The sequence below is a fragment of the Lathyrus oleraceus genome, chromosome 6 (assembly GCF_024323335.1).
Source record: "Lathyrus oleraceus cultivar Zhongwan6 chromosome 6, CAAS_Psat_ZW6_1.0, whole genome shotgun sequence".
In the NCBI taxonomy this organism is placed as follows: Eukaryota; Viridiplantae; Streptophyta; class Magnoliopsida; order Fabales; family Fabaceae; genus Lathyrus; species Lathyrus oleraceus.
The window spans coordinates 347,363,103-347,381,712 of record NC_066584.1 but is presented as its reverse complement, the minus strand read 5'-3'; the positions used below and the strand labels follow the sequence as shown (position 1 = coordinate 347,381,712).

The window sequence follows — 18,610 nt, the reverse complement described above, 5'->3', positions numbered from 1 at the left end:
ATTGGGCGTGACAGTGGGCTAAATGACACATTCCATCTCCCATAGCTTAAAATTAAGGAAGACCCTTGGCCGGCAGTTGAAGTGACAGTCGGTCGCTGATTGAGTTGAGGACCTTGTTCGTCTTGTGGTGAACTTTTGGATAATTGTTGGACTGTCTTGGTTTGGCACAATGAACATCCAGTGTGCTATAGCAGACCTTGCAAAATGCAGGTTGCAGCAAGTGTATGTACACACCATGGTGAGCCTTTGAATGCTAATTGATGTGCCCAGCTTTATTTGTCATTTACATGTTGTGGTGTTGGATTTGTAGACCAATTAATGGTATGCTGCTCAAGGCTTGGCTCAAGTGTGCTGCAGGATTGGGCTGGATTGTTGCAACAGGGCTAGCATGGATACTTGGCTAAAGGTTGGTCATCCAGGTGGTTTAAGCGTGTTAGCATTGCCATCGCTTATGCAGGTATGACTCTGTTGTTTGCTGCATTGATTTAGGCCAAGGTTTGTGGTGTTTGCTGCAGCTTTTTATTGTAACAGGCCAAGTTAGACTTGGTTAGGCTAATGGTCGGTCACTTGATGCAGGTTGAATGCAGGTTTGACATGTGGTTTGTTCTACTGCATGTATATCTCGGAAAATGTTAATGATGTTGTTTGCCTCTTATCACGACTAGCAAAAATTATTGCTGATACAGCTTCACTTGAATTGGTTGCTAGAGGTAGAAAAATGAAGGAAATGAAGAATGCTGGAATATTTGTTGCAGTAGAGAAGTCATCGACCGCACCAACCAGAGGGTCGGCAAATGCGGCGGCGATAAGGGCGCCTAGTAGCAGCAGCAGTCCCGCTTTGACGGAAATCCATGTAGCATTCTCAACAACTTCAGTGGCTTCATCACCCTGACTGCCAACATCCAGAAGATCGTGTTCCCGCTTTGTTTCTGTGTGAAAATCACTTAAAAAAAAATTACGGTGTGTGCACCAGCATCACCACCTTGATCTTTAGAACGCTTGGCCCCTTGAAGCCATCTGGAGACTCCATTAACAAACTCTGCTTCACCAATAAGTTGATTACGAGAAGTATCAAAATCCGCCATTATTCTTGTTACTGCGTCGTCATGGTCCAGGTCAATCTCCTCGAACTGAATTCCAACAACCAGTGCTGTCATTTCACCATGAGTAAGATGTCCATCTTTATTTTCATCAATTGTTGCAAATAACTTTCTAATTACGTCTGTATCGGGTTCGCCATTATCTTTCAGAAGCTTTCCCAATGAACGCATCTTCAAATGTCTCAGAAGCCCCAAAATAACATGCTTATGTTTGATATATTCCAATTTTCGTTTTTGTATCCAGGGTTGGAAAATTTGGTAAAGGCAATACGATATCAATAAGCAGACGGAAATAACAAGACCAATCAAAACAGCCAAGTGCCTTCCAGAAGTTGAATTGAGCATTTGTGGTAGTTGAACAATCACGAATGGAATGACAGATATAACCATAATCCTTGCAGCATAACTTGTCCAAATATCCGTACTAATACCAGAACCAGTTTGAATGAATCCTCTGGTGTCTGTTGAATCTAGTGCAATTGAATCCTCAATGTCACACTTGCCTATAATCACACAAGTCCCCCATATTATAGTAAGAAGCAGCACCGTTGATCCAGCTAGCAGTCCCATTCCAACAGCTACTTGACTTTGAGCAACTTCTGCACTTCCAGGAAGCGGAAGAGTGTGTGGTTGGAAGTGGAGCGAGAGCGAGAACGAGAACGTGGAGGGGAAGTGAAAGAGAGAGACATGGTTGTTGTGTGTACTAATGGATGAGAAAAATTTGTGTTTTTGTTGTTTTATCACATGTAACAGTACCTTTGGTGTAATTTGGATATGGACATGGGTTTATTTTAGGGTTTAATGAATTTGGGTTGACTTTGGTCAAGGTTGACCAAAAAGTTAACTGTTGACCAAAAATGCCAAATTTTGTATTTTCTTATATGGAATCACATGTAATGGTTTAAAATGGATGAAAGGGATTGGAATGGTTTGAAAAATGATTGGAGATTGTTTTCACAATTGGCTTGAATGTTTGACTCTTGAGAAGAAAATAACTTGACTGATAATGTGTATGAACAAAACCATGAAATAAGACCATAAGGTTATAGAATCCATGAACCAATAACATGACTGGCAAGTGGTTAGAAACACAAGAAACTTGATTGTTTAGATGACCCAGACCATAGAAATATCCACAATCACAACACCAAAACTTTGGATCAAAACCAATCCTCATGTAAAACCAAAGTTAGGTTAGGCCAAGCATGCCAAACAAACATAAAAAACTCAGGAGCAAAATCGGGGTATGACAGTTGCCCCTATTTAAGCGTCTTCAACTAGAGAATATGAAGCAGGATGTTCTTCACATGATCGTAGTGGGAGATGGTTAAATACTAAGAAGACCCGGATTTTGATCATGAATCCCTATGAAACAATGCCTGTCAGCATCGTCAAAGAAGCAATCTCAAAAGAAGAATCCATCTGGTACGGTGAAAATCGGTCTGAGTACCGAAACAGGAAGTTGACCTGAATACCAAAATAAATGGTAACACAGGAATACCCATGGCCTGAACGCCGCACTAAGCATCGGAATATGAGAGTATCAATGTTGGTCTGATCACCGGAAATCTGGTCTGAACACCACTTCGATCTGGAAATCGGCAACTGGCCTGAATGCCACTTCGGTCTGGATACCGGGAAAACTGGCCTGAATGCCACTTCGGTCTGGATACCGGGAACTGGCCTGAATGCCACTTCGGTCTGGATACCGGGAAAACTGGCCTGAATGCCACTTCGGTCTGGATACCGGGAACTCTGGCCTGAACGCCACTTCGGTCTTGATACTGGGAACTCTGGCCTGAATGCCACTTCGGTCTGGATACCGGGAACTCTGGCCTGAACGCCACTTCGGTCTGGATACCGGGACTACTGGCCTGAATGCCACAAGTACTTCGACCAGATCGTCGGAAACTTCTTCGATCTGAAAATCGGAAATTGGCCTGAACGCCACTTCGGTCTGAATACCGTCTCGGTCTGAACACCGGAAAATTCTTCATGTCTATCAGCATCGGCGAAGATAACAAAACAGTGATACGTGAGCCGACACGCATGCCAAAGACCCATGCTGGGGATAACAATCGAAAGATTGACCAAAGAGTGCATGAGATATATTATCTATAGCCGTCAAAACGTAGATAATACACTCGCATGGAAGATTATCCATAACCGGGTTGTAGGTTGTTAAATGGATAAACGACCGACAAGAAAAGCAACGGGGTACCAGACTAGGTATGCAAAAGATGACCAATCAAAAGAGGATAAAGTTGCTAACTTGGAGCAAATACCCAAAAGAAAGGGGAAGACCCACTGGGGACAATACTGCTTGATCAAGGCAAGTATCCAGAGGGGAAAAGAGTATCAATACCGCAAGCTGGATACTGATAACTGCAAAGAGGGGATTACATCTACCGATTTGTAGGCAGAAAACCACAGAAAGGTAACCAGTCATCGATAGGATGAGCACAAAGGGTTAACTCCAACAAGGGGATGAAAGTGGGATTTTACAACTACCAGCTAGTAGGTAGAAAACCACAAAGATAGGACTTACAACTACCGGTTTGTAGGTAGAAGCCACAAATTCCGCTGAGGATGAGATGAATGAGTGCCGGTTAGTGAGCGATTACTCATTTATGCCCCAGGGAAGCACGGGAGACAGCCAACAGGAAGCCAATTTAGGATCGATCCAAAAAGGCAGACTGAAACAGGACTCATCCTAATGAGGAAAGAACTCAATAGGGAAAACCCATCCCGTTAGGGAGGGAACAGAAACAACCGTCATCCACGAGGATATAACTCAGTGGGGGCGCAGAAGGAAATGGTAGACGCTTTCTGCTTAAGGGGTAGACTCTACATGGAGAGATCAGACACACCCACTGCTGCTAAGGGAATGGACCCAAGCTTGCAAGATGCTGCCAACATCAGGGAGTAACACTGCTGGGGATACCCACTCAACTAAGGAGTCACTTGTTGGGAAAGCACCAACCTCTCAACCATGCTGATGAACCCAATTCTGAAACCGATCCAATGGCGCGATGCTAAACTCTTTCCAACAACCCAAACTCGGCTGGTCACCATGGCCTAGGGCTAATGGGTATGTTTGCAATGTTGATGCATGAGTTTTTTGTTTTACACAATCCCCATGATCATGGAAATGCTATGCACTAATGATGCAATATGCTATGCTTATCTAAATGATGAATGCATAAACACACGTCTCCTCCAGAGACAACACCGGGGAACTCCAGGAACTGTGCTGAGGATCTTATAATCACGTCAACTTCCACCCTGCTGGGGAAAGACAAACCTTGCTGAGGATGCACTCCATCGAACCCGAACTGCTTGGAGATTACCCTGCTAGGGGAGGCAACCCATTCTTATCTCTACTGGGGATGATTTTCTCCGAACCCGATCCGCTTGGGGACCTCGTTGAGGGAAAACCATCAACACAAACCCTACTGCGAAGGCAGTAACCTTCAGGCTCGCTGAGGAGACACTGATCTCAAATCTGTTAGGGAGGTAACCCTCTCACACCCACTGGGGAAATACAACTTATTGGACACGGAACACCTGTCGAGTCGCCGAACAGCGGCATCCATCGTCCACCCACCGTGTCGGCTTTCCTCTTTTGAGAACACCCAGACTCGCCTAGACTCTTCTGATTCATCTCACGAAGATCGAATTCCTGGGATTCATACAAACTTTCCAGTCCTTAGACTTTGAAGATGATTAATCCTCCAGGATCGCCGTCACAACTCTGTCACGGGCTTTTCACCGTTCAACTATCTCTTGCCCCTGATCAGGCTCTGCAGGAGAGATCGTTAGATAAAAGCGTGCCCCAGGTATGCCCCAGGTGTTCCGATATTTCAACGCCTAAGTCACTCAAACTTCCGAATAAGATTTCCAGATTTCAACCTCATAAGCATGCATCGGAAGGGACCTCTATGTTTCAAAATGCAACTATTCTTATCAAAACGAATGGATGTTTTCGTAATCAAAACGGTAATGAAAACAAAAAAACAAATTATTTGACTGAACACGCACTTTATTGACTGGAATAAAAGATGGCTCACAAACGAGCAACACACAGGAAGAAAACCCTGGAAAGAGGTGCTTGCACATAAAAGGAAAAAATCTATCCTAATGGCAACGTGAAACTGTGATCTCATCGTGTTCCAACTCAGTTACACCTCATATGTCCTCAAGACTTTCCGCACTTTCTGTCTTCTGAACAAGATGCTTCCGATCGGTCTCTGTCGGAGATTACCCAAGTCATCATGAGCACAAACGATCATGCTAGACGCAGTTGTTCGTTCCATTCCCTCTTTGCCTGGACCGCCCTTTCAGGCTTCAGTCCACCGGGATACCCTTTTTTGCCCAAGTCGCCCTTGTGGGGTTTTCGACTTGTCGGGTGTACAGTTTTTTCTTTTTATTATCCCTAACTTTTGCCCGAACCTTTTCTCTTTTTTCTTGGTTCGCCGGGATGCCCTTTTTTTGCCTGGACTCTTTTATTCTTTTTGTCCAGCGGGTCTCTCTCTTTTTTTCACGAAGTATCTTTTAACTGCGTCCGCATTCATAGGGGATGGAAAATCCTCGTCATCCATGGTCGTCAACAACAAGGCTCTGTCAGAAGAGACCTTTTTTGACCACGAATGGATATTCATAACTGTATTCACTTGCCCCACGATCGTCTTGAGGAGGAAGGATCCTTTTCAACACCATATCTCTTCCCTGCTACCCACGAGGTCGCACTTCTCAGTTAACAACACGCTTCATTTACTGGGTACAACTGCCCCATGACAAGTAACTGTCAGCCTCTTTTCTCAATCAGGCTCAATGCGTTATACCGAGGCCTCATCCACTCGCCCTTTTCTAACTTCTCATCCATCCGGACTCTTTACAATGAAATCTAGCCTCCAGCAGGGAAGATCACTTCCATCCCATACCGCATGAGGAAGGCGTTGCCCTAGTAGATGCACGTACCAAAGTACGACACTCAGGATACCAACTTCGTACTCAGCCACTATCATTGGTGCGTTCGCATGTTATCGGGGAAGCACTAGCTCACTCTCTTTAAACTCTCCTCATCAGACATCAAAACCCGCTCGGATTCGGGGTCAGGCCCCTCCTCTGGGATCGGTCACTCTCAATCTTTCGATTCGAGTACCTCGAGATGTCCTCATCAGGGACTTCAGACTTCCTTGGTTGACAATCATCAGTGGACTGTTGGGCGAGATAACCATACAATACCCTCCTCTTGGTTGCTTTCTGGGAGGTATACTGAATATCGTATTCAGTCGACATCACTTGCCCTCTCGCAACCCGTCCGTTCGATGCTAGCTCCTCAAGCACATACTTGATCAGATCCATTTTGGACATCCACAAGGTGGTATGAACCTGCATACACTATCTCAATCGGCGAGCAGCCTATGCCAAAGTACATCAAGTTTTCTCGAGCAGTGAGTGTATTGTTTCACAGTCGATAAACTTTTTGCTTAGGTAAATTGCGTGCTCTTTTCGACAAGACTAGTCATACTGACTCAATACGCACCTCATAGACCCCTTAAGGGCTGTCAAGTACCAGATTAGCAGTCTTTCTTCCCCGGTAGGTATCAGAATCAGAGGTTCCTACTACTCTTTTCCTTTACATGCCCCTTGGCAGTCACCATTCCACCTGACCATTTGATTTCTTTTCTTTTTTTTTTTTTTTTGGTTCAGGCGTTCCTAGTACTGTTCCTTCCTTTTTTTTTTTTTTTTTTTTTTTGCAGGATCAACCTTGATTCCTCTTTCGTTCGCAACATGCCTCGGCAGCTTGCTGGACAGCACTCCATAAGTGCGCTAATTCGAACTCAACAGTATGAGTTATCTCTACCTGTCAAACAACTTGATCCATCGGATGCCCCTCTTCTGTTCGGGACTTTGCCATCATGTCATCAACATGGCATTTGCTTTCACGATGAATCATATCATGAAACAAAGTCACCCTAGACTTCTGATACTTGGCACCGGCCTTCTCGAAACTGAACAACATCACCTTATAACCAGAAGGTGCCCCTTGTGTGATGGACATGGTTTACGTCATATCATCTGGCAACAGTTCAATCTGGTCTCGGCCAAGAAGCCATCCATGAAGATAAACTGAGCATTAATCAACCAATACCTCGTTGTGACGTACCGGGAATTCATCTTTCAGCTTAGCTCAGCTCACATCTCGACAGTCCACACACATTCTCATCTTTCAGCACCGGTTTCCGCTTCCCTGGAGGACAGTCTTCTCTCCATGGTAACTCGTGCCTCCACAACATTGATATCCTACCTTGGTGTATCTAGATACAACCAGGCACCTATATACCATCCTATTCTTGACTTGCCTCTGAAGCGGCCTCAATATTCGCTTTCTGACCTCGGCGGTGCTTGGAGCAACAATTCTGAGCACTCCTCATGCGGTTGAATCACCTTCTCCTCTGGTTTCAACGACCCGACTAATTCCAACAAATCACAATCTTCTTCGCCTTCTCCTTCGGCATGATAGATCGAATTGTCGAAGTCATACAAAGGTGTAACCAAATTGTTATCGATGAGATCAAGAGGGTAATCACTTTTGAGATTGGAACGAGACAAGTTCAAAAGAAAAACGAAAAACATTGCCATTTTTTATATTTTTTTTTTTAAACTGTAAAAAATGAAAAACAGGGAACACCGCTTTTAATCACAAAAACATCCATTTATTACTGATGCAAAACGTTGCAAAATGAAACACATGAGATGGCCCTTACAATGGACCAGTACGTTTCGGGCAAAACGTATGGCTTTCATGCAAACAACAATTGAAACACAGAAATACTACACTTCCGGATGAGTGACAATGATGCTTTTGGAGGCCTTCCAGTTGCCTGGTACGCACGACTTTATCCACAGCTCGAGCTCGCGGTCGCGGTCGATCTCTTCACTCACTGAACAAGCATGATCAGAATCCAGCATTCCTGCACTGACAAAGATGTACGGTGGACGACGTCCTCTGTTTGGTCTAGACGACTCTTGATCTGGATAACCAATCCCGAACATGTCTGCCTTTACCACTATGTCGATGATCCTGCCCCAACCTCGGGCCTCTTGGTTCTTCACAACCTCTAGAGCTTGTTTATAAGAAGAAATGGACAGCTTCTTCTCTTTCTCGACAACAAGAGCGCTCTCCACCTGGACGATTTCGATTGCTTGACTGGGTATTTCAAGTTTTCCAATGTCCATTTCTACTTCTTTCATCTTCTGGGTCGTGTCTCCCATCAATACACACCCCTCAGTGGCAACGGCCGCACAACAAATATCAATAACAGGGAAGACTCCATCCTGCACCAGAGGTTTTGGAACCACAACCAAGGGAACCTTTAGCTGATCCTCCTCAGTCATCTCCATTCCTTTCTTGACCTTTTTCACCATCTTCACTTTTACAGGACCCTGCCTAGGTACCGGGTTGACATCCCCATTCATTATCTGGGCCAAGCTGATGGTCTTGGAGTCCACCATGTCTTGGACGACATGCTTGAAAGCTCTACAACCCTCAACACTGTGCCCAGGTGCCTCAGAATGGAATTCACAACTGGCATTCTCATCATAGTGTGCAGGCCTCTTCTGTTGTGCTATGGGAATCAAAATCCTTGGCTGGACTAACCCCAAATCCCTCAATCTCCTGAACAGAAGGGTGTAGGTCACAGGTGGCTCCTCAAACTGACGATCCTCCTTCTTTCTCTTCACCTGGCTCCTAGCTCTCGGTGCCTTCTGTTGAGGTGGGGGTTGTTGCGGGGGTACAGGTGAGTTACCAACAAGAGTGGTTACAGCAACAGCATAAGGATGATAACGATCCTTACTGCGTTCTTTCTTTGTTGGCACACCACTTGACTCAACCTCCTTTTTGAGCGGACCACTGTCAGAGAGTTTCTTTGCTACCGAGCTAGAGGGATTTGTTACATCGGATGATGGAGCCTTTCCCTGAACTTTCTCCTTGATCATCCAGCTCTCAATCCTTTCCAATCTCTCAGACATGGCTTTCTGCCCCAAGGCAAGCCCTTGCACAATACTGAACAATCCCCTCATCATCTCTTTTAGCTCAAGGATATCGGCGTTGGGAAGATCCATCAGCTTGGATGAGTCTGACTGTATGTCTGAATGGAAGAGCTATGCGCACCGGTTGACACCTACAAAACAGCAAATGGGTTAGTATGACTCACGCATGCAATGTCTATCCGTACCAGGAATATTCCTTTGATTTTGGTTTCACAGAGACAGATAATTTTTCATCAATAACATTCTGACATCTGGATATCTCTCAACCAGAATCTTAATCAAAAAGTGGACCCTGAGTACGGATAGACGCGAGTTGAATGCAGATGAATGCGATGCAAATGCATGGATGCAGGTCACTGTGCCGTCAAGCCATCTGAAGACCCATTCTCTGAACTAGTCACAGTCATCGGGACTAAGTCAACATAAATCCGACTTGGGGAGTTCCGAAATAAATGGAACTGGAGATTACATCACTATCATCACGGGAACATCCACTGAACGGATGACAGTCAGATCCTCTGAACAGGTACTTACAAATTCAACCCGGGGATCCGAAATAAACGGAACCCATTGATAAACCACGGACAGAACTCCGGCGTCCCAGAAATAAATGTCCATAAATTTGGCTGAACCAAAGTCACCATCACAGCACCACTGGCAGAAACCGTATCTGTAGAGATCAAACCCTCCCCTCACTGGTAGGTTCTAAGAACAGAAGTTTGTCAGCTTCAGCCCTTCAGTCGAGAATAATACGTTTACCACTGAAGGTTTGGCATTATTACGGGATAAAAAACCTCTACTGACTCCCCTCAACAGGACATCCTAAAGCAAGTTCCCAGTCTCGGGGTCCTCGGATTGATCAGCGAGAATGCGCCCACCAGAGCTAACATAATCACGTCTCGGAGGAGAGGCCTCGACTGAGTTCTCGGAAAATGGTCACCAGAGTCGACAATTTCTAGAGGAACATCATGTCGTTTCGGAACATCCGTAGAACATAATATATCCAAGAGAAACCTCGTCTGGGTGTGGTTCTTCACGAACGACTTAACGTAGCAACATGCCACGCAAGCCTCATGAACATCCACTCTAAAATCTGTGTGTACACTCAAGCCTGGGTAATGGGCTTACCTCTCATAGAACACCCCACCCCAACAAACAGATAAACGGCAGCAGATACAGCAAACATATGTACATGAATGCAATAAGGTAAAGCAGGTAAATGCTGAAAATAAATAACTGTACAAAAGAATAAACACCCAATAAACAAGAAACCTACAAAAGCTAGGAGGGACTCGCTTAGGGAAACCACGTCCCCAGCAGAGTCGCAGCTGTCGCAGCCTGAAAAATACAGTGGTGCGAAAAAACAACCGGCGAGAAAGAAATGACAGAAGAGTCGCCACCGTGCGTTATTTATCCCAAAGGAGGGAAAGGAAACGCTCGAAGTAAACCTGGAGAAAAGGAAAGGAAAAGACAAGGTCTCGCAACCAAATCTTGGGTTCGGGCGTCGATTATGCGAAGGGAAGGTATTAGCACCCCTACGCATCCGTAGTACTCTACGGGATCCACTCTTGTTGTTTCTTGTCTAAAGGGTGTGTGTTTATCTAATGTACTATTTACTAAAAGAAAAGGGGTCAAAGAAATGACTCGCACGGATGTCGCATCCACTGCATACGTATCTCATCTGAATATGAGAATCAGAGTCTTCGTAGCTCGGCTACCTATGGGTTAAGGATAAGTGTGCTCGCTAAGACATCGCGTCTTATGCCTACGTATCTCAACGGGAATGAGAATCAGAGCAAAACGTAGTTCAAACTAACTACGGGAAATAAGGGTCTCGATTGCAACTAGGGCAAGAGAAAAGGAAAGTCTCGATCGCAACGAGGGCGAGAGAAAGGATCGCAACGAGGGCGAAAGAAAACAAGGATTAATTGTTAGTCGTTAGTCAAACTCGGCAAGACATCGCATCTTGTGCCTACGTATCTCATCTGAACATGAGAATCAGAGTTGCCGTAGTTCGGCTACACACACGCCAAACAAACAAACACACAAGCAGGCAAACATGGAGCCTGAGTGCCAATCACTGGACTTACATCAGCATCCGAACCAAAACACACACAAAAAGGCAAACGTGGAGCCCGAACGCCAATCACTGGACTTACATCGGCATCCGAACCAAAACACACGCACACTGGAACCCGAATGCCACTCGATGGACTTACATCAGCTTCCAAGCACACAACAACCAAACAAGTTAACAGGGAGTCGGGAACTCGAGCCTATAACTGTCAAGCACACACACAAAAAGAAAGAAAAGGGTGCCCGGAGAGATCTCGCACGATCTCCTGCCTACGTACCTTATCTGGTATGAGAATCAGGGCGACGTAGTTCCCCTTCATAGGGGTTGCCATCTGAACATGGACTTACAAAGGAAGACACCAGTTGTGTCAAAGGAGAGTGGGCAATGTGTTCACGTCCTAGCAGTAGGTGTCGCAGCTCGCTGAATCGAGTCTTAGGCAGTTACCTCTTTGCAATAGAACGGACTACATGCCACAAGATCGGAGACGCTCGGAAAGGTCTAGAAGAAATGGGGAAGCTCTGCCCTAGAGTTGTCATGCAATGTGTACTTAAGTGTTTAGGATTTACAAATGGGAATATCTACCTAATGTTGGCATGCAAAGAATATGGGAATCCTACCTATGTTATCATACAAAGGGTTCTATCTAATGGGTGCTACTTAATCGGAACAAGAGTTGACGAATGGAGCAAGGAGCAAGGAGAAGGGTTAGGGATAAGGGTAGATGGCGATGCATGAAGCAATCGACTTACAAGGTTGATGGCGATGCATGAAGCAATCGACTTACAAGGTTGATGGCGATGCATAAAGCAATCGACTTACAAAAGGGTGGATGAATACGTGCTGGTTCTGTTAGGTTTTGAAAAAAATGATTACTCGACGTTGGATCGAGGTTTTGATCTTGTTTTGAAATGGTTATCGAATGTTCATTTTATTTCTTGTATTAACAGATGAATAAAGAATGAAAGAATAAATATTATACATTTCATGGGAGAGGGATACATTTGTTATGAATGGGGGTTGACATGGTAATCAAGCAATATAAATATATGCCTCATACACCATACAAGTAGGCAACAGTTAATCAAACAAGTAAGATATAAACAAGTATATAATCGAATCAAATAATCAAAGAATGAAATAATGAAACAATAAACAATGTATGAGTGTAAGTGTAAGGGAACCGGCTCATTGTAAGAAAGCCCAAGAGTAAGCTATGTGAGGTCGATGGCGATGCTTAAAAAGCAATCGACTTACAAGGGTGTAAAAAATGGGCTCGATATTAAATCGAGAAAAAACATGATTTTTATAGTTTAAAAATGGTTTTGAATTACAATACAACAACTTTACATTATTAACAAAATGAACATATGAGTGTAATAAAGGCATAGACCTAAAAAGAAACTAAAATGCTAAAAGAAAAAATAATATAGCTAAAACAAATAAAATGCCAAAAAAAGCCACACATGAGTATTGAACCCACCCCACTCAAGAATATACACACTGCCCTTCTCCACCAGACCATTCAACATCAGCTGCTACTGAGATACTACGCTAAGTATATGAACCGGGCTAAAGATTTAAAATAAAAAAAACAAAACAAACATTTTTATGGTTTTATATTATCTCTGTTAAAAACAAATTAGGCTAAATAAAAAATAAATAATAATAATAAAAGAAAATAAGAACATATACATTTTTCTGATTTTTGTGTTAAAAATGAAATAAATTAAATAAATAAAAAAAAGAAAAGAAAAAACAAGAAAATGGAAACGGAGAACACAGAAGCAGCTTCATCGTCCTCGTCCTTCCCATCTGCTTCACACAAAGAACCTCAATGAAATCTCTCTCCGCTCTCGAAAACGCTCATCAACTCTCACAATCTCCCTTACACCAAACCTCACATTTCTCTCAATCTCACAATCGCTCGTACCTCAGCACCTCACTCGCATCATTCCTCTCTCACACGAATCCCTCTCTCGCTCTCAACGAACCCCTCTCAATCACTCTCAGCTCTCACAATATTTTCAACAGCAAGCACATGAGAAAGATAAAAAGAAAGAAAGAGAAGTACTTACAAAGCGTCACGGCGGTGGTGGTGAAGGACGCGAAGAAGCTGGCCTCCAGGTAATTGATTTTGGGATTTTAGGGTTTTTCCGCCTCTAGCTCTCTGTTGTTCTCTCTTCTTGGATTAGGGTTTTCTTTTGGTCTCTTTTCCGCCTCTAGGTCTCTGTTGTTTACTGATTCATTCTCCTTTTATATTCTCTGAATTAGGGTTTCCAATGGGGTCTTTGCTGTTCAAAAGGAGTGTTTCTGCAAAGCACTTTGGATGCTCAGACACAGAATTACCCTATCCATGTTAGATTCAAGAAAAGGTATCCTTCACAAACTTTCTTCTCTGCTTTGACCTCATACCAATTTGGGATGTTTTTGGACTTTGCCCTCTGACTGTTGGTTAATGGTTTTGCACTTTAGGTTTTGCAAATTGACTGATTAATGTGTCCCTTTTTACCGCAGTAAAAAATGGTGAGCTTGGTTTGACTTGGGATAATGGATATTTTGAAGAGTGATTGTTAATGGTTTTAATGCATAGACTGGCTGCAGTAGGTGACATGATAAACTGGAATTAGGAGATGAGGTTATTAGATCAAAAGTAATCTGCTGAAATGGTAATTGTTAAAGGCAAGTGTGCTTGTGCTTTGGTTTTCTTTGAATTGTTATGGCTAAAGTTAGTGGTTGAAGAATGATGAATGAAATTGTGGCAGATGGTTTTGTTGTAGGTTTGGAATAAGATGTTGTTTTGGTGCAGGTTCCTTGAATGATGGCAGGTCAGTGGTAGGTGGTTGTCATGGTTATGTGATGGGTATATGCTTGCATCATGACCTTGACATGTGATTATGCATTATTGACTTGATGTTGCTGATGCTGTCAAGGTTGGAACTGAAGGTTAGCTTTCCATGCTATTGGTTTTAAATTGGAGTCAATTTGTGAATATTATGCCTGCTGTTAACTTTGTGGTTTGTTGCAGGTTTAAGCTAGGCTAGATTGAGAGTGGTTAGGACCTGAACCAAGATGTGTGGTCTAGTTCTACATTGTGTTGCTGACCTGCTCCTACTGCCATTGTCCATGATACCATAGTTGATGCACCTTGTGCTGCAAACTACTGCAAATAACTGGTGATGGTGGACTGCATTGTGTCCCCTAACCAGGCTGTCATAAACCTCTTGAGTTGGCCATGGAGATTGAATGATGTTAGATAATCTGCACCAGTGTGGAATGTTGTAGGCTACTAATATGGGCCCTTGCCGCAGATGATTTCCCTATGCTTTCCTCAGAACCATGAGCATGCCGTTCATTTTTGGACCAACAGTTAGCTGGAGGACACTCAAGCACATTGCTGATAGCAGATCCACTTGGACTCCCATATATCCTTTCATTCTGACCACTCTCATGAGTTTTAAGGCTGCCAGGTAAAGGTGGAAACAAACCATTTTGTAACCAAGGATCATAACCACTTGAAACCGCAACAGGGCCAAAGGTCCTGCCACTATTGTTACCATTAAGGAAAAAAAACATTCTGTGCAGAATAGCCACTGGAAATTATGTTATCGGTGATGGTTTGGCTTCTGTGAAGAGAGTCTTTCACGAACGATGCTCTTTCTCGGAGAGCAACCATGGCTTGAGGAATTCCCATTGTGAGCGATTTTTCAGTATTTTTCTATCATTTTCTCATTTCTGTTTGGTTTTACAGCAGGGCAACTAGCTTGGTTCAACTTGTATGCACCCTGGCGTGGAAGGTAGCATCATGATCAGCATGGATTGATGCTTCAATGTGTGAAGTTGTTCTTGCATTGCAGGTTGGTTCTTGTGTTGCAGTACTCATGACTTGTGTTTTGGATACTTGTTTGCACTGCAGTTCTGGATTAAGCCTGCTTTAAGTTGCAGTTTTTGTTGATTGGCTTCCGTTGTTGTAGGTTGGAAGCGGCTTATGGACCTGCGTTTCGTTGCAGCAGGAAGTGTTGGCTGCTAAGCCTTATTGCCGTTTCACACTGTGTTGGCTTGTGTTTTGGGATTGTAACTGAGTTTAGCAGCACAGGTAGCAGTAAGGTGCATTGGGCGTGACAGTGGGCTAAATGACACATTCCATCTCCCATAGCTTAAAATTAAGGAAGACCCTTGGCCGGCAGTTGAAGTGACAGTCGGTCGCTGATTGAGTTGAGGACCTTGTTCGTCTTGTGGTGAACTTTTGGATAATTGTTGGACTGTCTTGGTTTGGCACAATGAACATCCAGTGTGCTATAGCAGACCTTGCAAAATGCAGGTTGCAGCAAGTGTATGTACACACCATGGTGAGCCTTTGAATGCTAATTGATGTGCCCAGCTTTATTTGTCATTTACATGTTGTGGTGTTGGAATTGTAGACCAATTAATGGTATGCTGCTCAAGGCTTGGCTCAAGTGTGCTGCAGGATTGGGCTGGATTGTTGCAACAGGGCTAGCATGGATACTTGGCTAAAGGTTGGTCATCCAGGTGGTTTAAGCGTGTTAGCATTGCCATCGCTTATGCAGGTATGACTCTGTTGTTTGCTGCATTGATTTAGGCCATGGTTTGTGGTGTTTGCTGCAGCTTTTTATTGTAACAGGCCAAGTTAGACTTGGTTAGGCTAATGGTCGGTCACTTGATGCAGGTTGAATGCAGGTTTGACATGTGGTTTGTTCTACTGCATGTATATCTCGGAAAATGTTAATGATGTTGTTTGCCTCTTATCACGACTACCAAAAATTATTGCTGATACAGCTTCACTTGAATTGGTTGCTAGAGGTAGAAAAATGAAGGAAATGAAGAATGCTGGAATATTTGTAGCAGTAGAGAAGTCATCGACCGCACCAACCAGAGGGTCGGCAAATGCGGCGGCGATAAGGGCGCCTAGTAGCAGCAGCAGTCCCGCTTTGACGGAAATCCATGTAGCATTCTCAACAACTTCAGTGGCTTCATCACCCTGACTGCCAACATCCAGAAGATCGTGTTCCCGCTTTGTTTCTATGTGAAAATCACTTAAAAAAAAATTACGGTGTGTGCACCAGCATCACCACCTTGATCTTTAGAACGCTTGGCCCCTTGAAGCCATCTGGAGACTCCATTAACAAACTCTGCTTCACCAATAAGTTGATTACGAGAAGTATCAAAATCCGCCATTATTCTTGTTACTGCGTCGTCATGGTCCAGGTCAATCTCCTCGAACTGAATTCCAACAACCAGTGCTGTCATTTCACCATGAGTAAGATGTCCATCTTTATTTTCATCAATTGTTGCAAATAACTTTCTAATTACGTCTGTATCGGGTTCGCCATTATCTTTCAGAAGCTTTCCCAATGAACGCATCTTCAAATGTCTCAGAAGCCCCAAAATAACATGCTTATGTTTGATATATTCCAATTTTCGTTTTTGTATCCAGGGTTGGAAAATTTGGTAAAGGCAATACGATATCAATAAGCAGACGGAAATAACAAGACCAATCAAAACAGCCAAGTGCCTTCCAGAAGTTGAATTGAGCATTTGTGGTAGTTGAACAATCACGAATGGAATGACAGATATAACCATAATCCTTGCAGCATAACTTGTCCAAATATCCGTACTAATACCAGAACCAGTTTGACTGAATCCTCTGGTGTCTGTTGAATCTAGTGCAATTGAATCCTCAATGTCACACTTGCCTACAATCACACAAGTCCCCCATATTATAGTAAGAAGCAGCACCGTTGATCCAGCTAGCAGTCCCATTCCAACAGCTACTTGACTTTGAGCAACTTCTGCACTTCCAGGAAGCGGAAGAGTGTGTGGTTGGAAGTGGAGCGAGAGCGAGAACGAGAACGTGGAGGGGAAGTGAAAGAGAGAGACATGGTTGTTGTGTGTACTAATGGATGAGAAAAATTTGTGTTTTTGTTGTTTTATCACATGTAACAGTACCTTTGGTGTAATTTGGATATGGACATGGGTTTATTTTAGGGTTTAATGAATTTGGGTTGACTTGGGTCAAGGTTGACCAAAAAGTCAATTGTTGACCAAAAATGCCAAATTTTGTATTTTCTTATATGGAATCACATGTAATGGTTTAAAATGGATGAAAGGGATTGGAATGGTTTGAAAAATGATTGGAGATTGTTTTCACAATTGGCTTGAATGTTTGACTCTTGAGAAGAAAATAACTTGACTGATAATGTGTATGAACAAAACCATGAAATAAGACCATAAGGTTATAGTATCCATGAACCAATAACATGACTGGCAAGTGGTTAGAAACACAAGAAACTTGGTTGTTTAGATGACCCAGACCATAGAAATATCCACAATCACAACACCAAAACTTTGGATCAAAACCAATCCTCATGTAAAACCAAAGTTAGGTTAGGCCAAGCATGCCAAACAAACATAAAAAATTCAGGAGCAAAATCGGGGTATGACAAGTGGATACCAAGATTTCGTAGGAGGATTAGCGATCACTGTATTCAATGTAGCCCTGTTCATGTAAATTACCATTTTCAATGTTTGTAAAGATCTATGGAGTCTTGCCATTATAGACTACCATTCTATTAAATAAAGTTGTGCTATTATCCAATTGTTGCTACTCTTATTTAATTCAGCCTTATAGATTTAAATTTTATTATGATCATTTTTGAAATTGAATTTTTAATCAAAAATCATATTTTTCTTAAACATATAAAAGCATTAATTTTTAGCAATCGATTTCATTAAGAGGAATATTAATAATGGTTTGAAAGCAGTAAGCCCTAAGTGCGGAGCATCATTGGTTATCCCCAAGCAGTAGGTGTGATTCCTCTTTCATCCTCGGCAGCATGTTTCACACCCGGTATTTGTTGATTTCACCAGCTGTTAGTTCGTCATTGTCCTCCAAGTGAGTTTGTGTTTGTCTTCCAGCTGAGTGCGGGCATTTTGTTGTACCAGTTCGCATCAGTTCAAGCAGAACTTTAATTCCCCTTAAGTCGTCATTAGTCAGAGTTCTCTCCTAGTTTCTAAGCGGTTATCTGTGTTTGTTCCTCTATAGGGTTGTCTCCCATTTGATATGGTGTTGACCTAAAATTCCCCATAGAGTTGATAGCAGTTTCCTCGGCAGGTATCCTCCTTTCTTCCCAGTTAGGGTTGATCCTTTGAGATGTTGATATTTTCTCTAGCCATTTGTTTCCCTCTATAGTGGATTGGCTAGGATTTGTATCGATGATTCAAATTTGTGACTTTTTTGTATCCTTTGTGACCATTTTGTCAGCATAATCGTCATATATATACATATACATATACATATACACTCATTATTGCATCATTACGCCTGTTGACTCATTTTGTAATTCTTATTCTCTGTTAT

The 18,610-nt window shown here is 43.0% G+C and overlaps 2 pseudogenes; both read right to left on the bottom strand.

The window, feature by feature from the left end:
* Positions 1-606: 606 nt before the first annotated feature.
* On the bottom strand, positions 607-8,621 carry LOC127095571 (sodium/calcium exchanger NCL-like; annotated as a pseudogene).
* Positions 8,622-15,949: 7,328 nt separating this feature from the next.
* LOC127095570 (sodium/calcium exchanger NCL-like) lies at positions 15,950-17,757 on the bottom strand (annotated as a pseudogene).
* Positions 17,758-18,610: the final 853 nt, after the last annotated feature.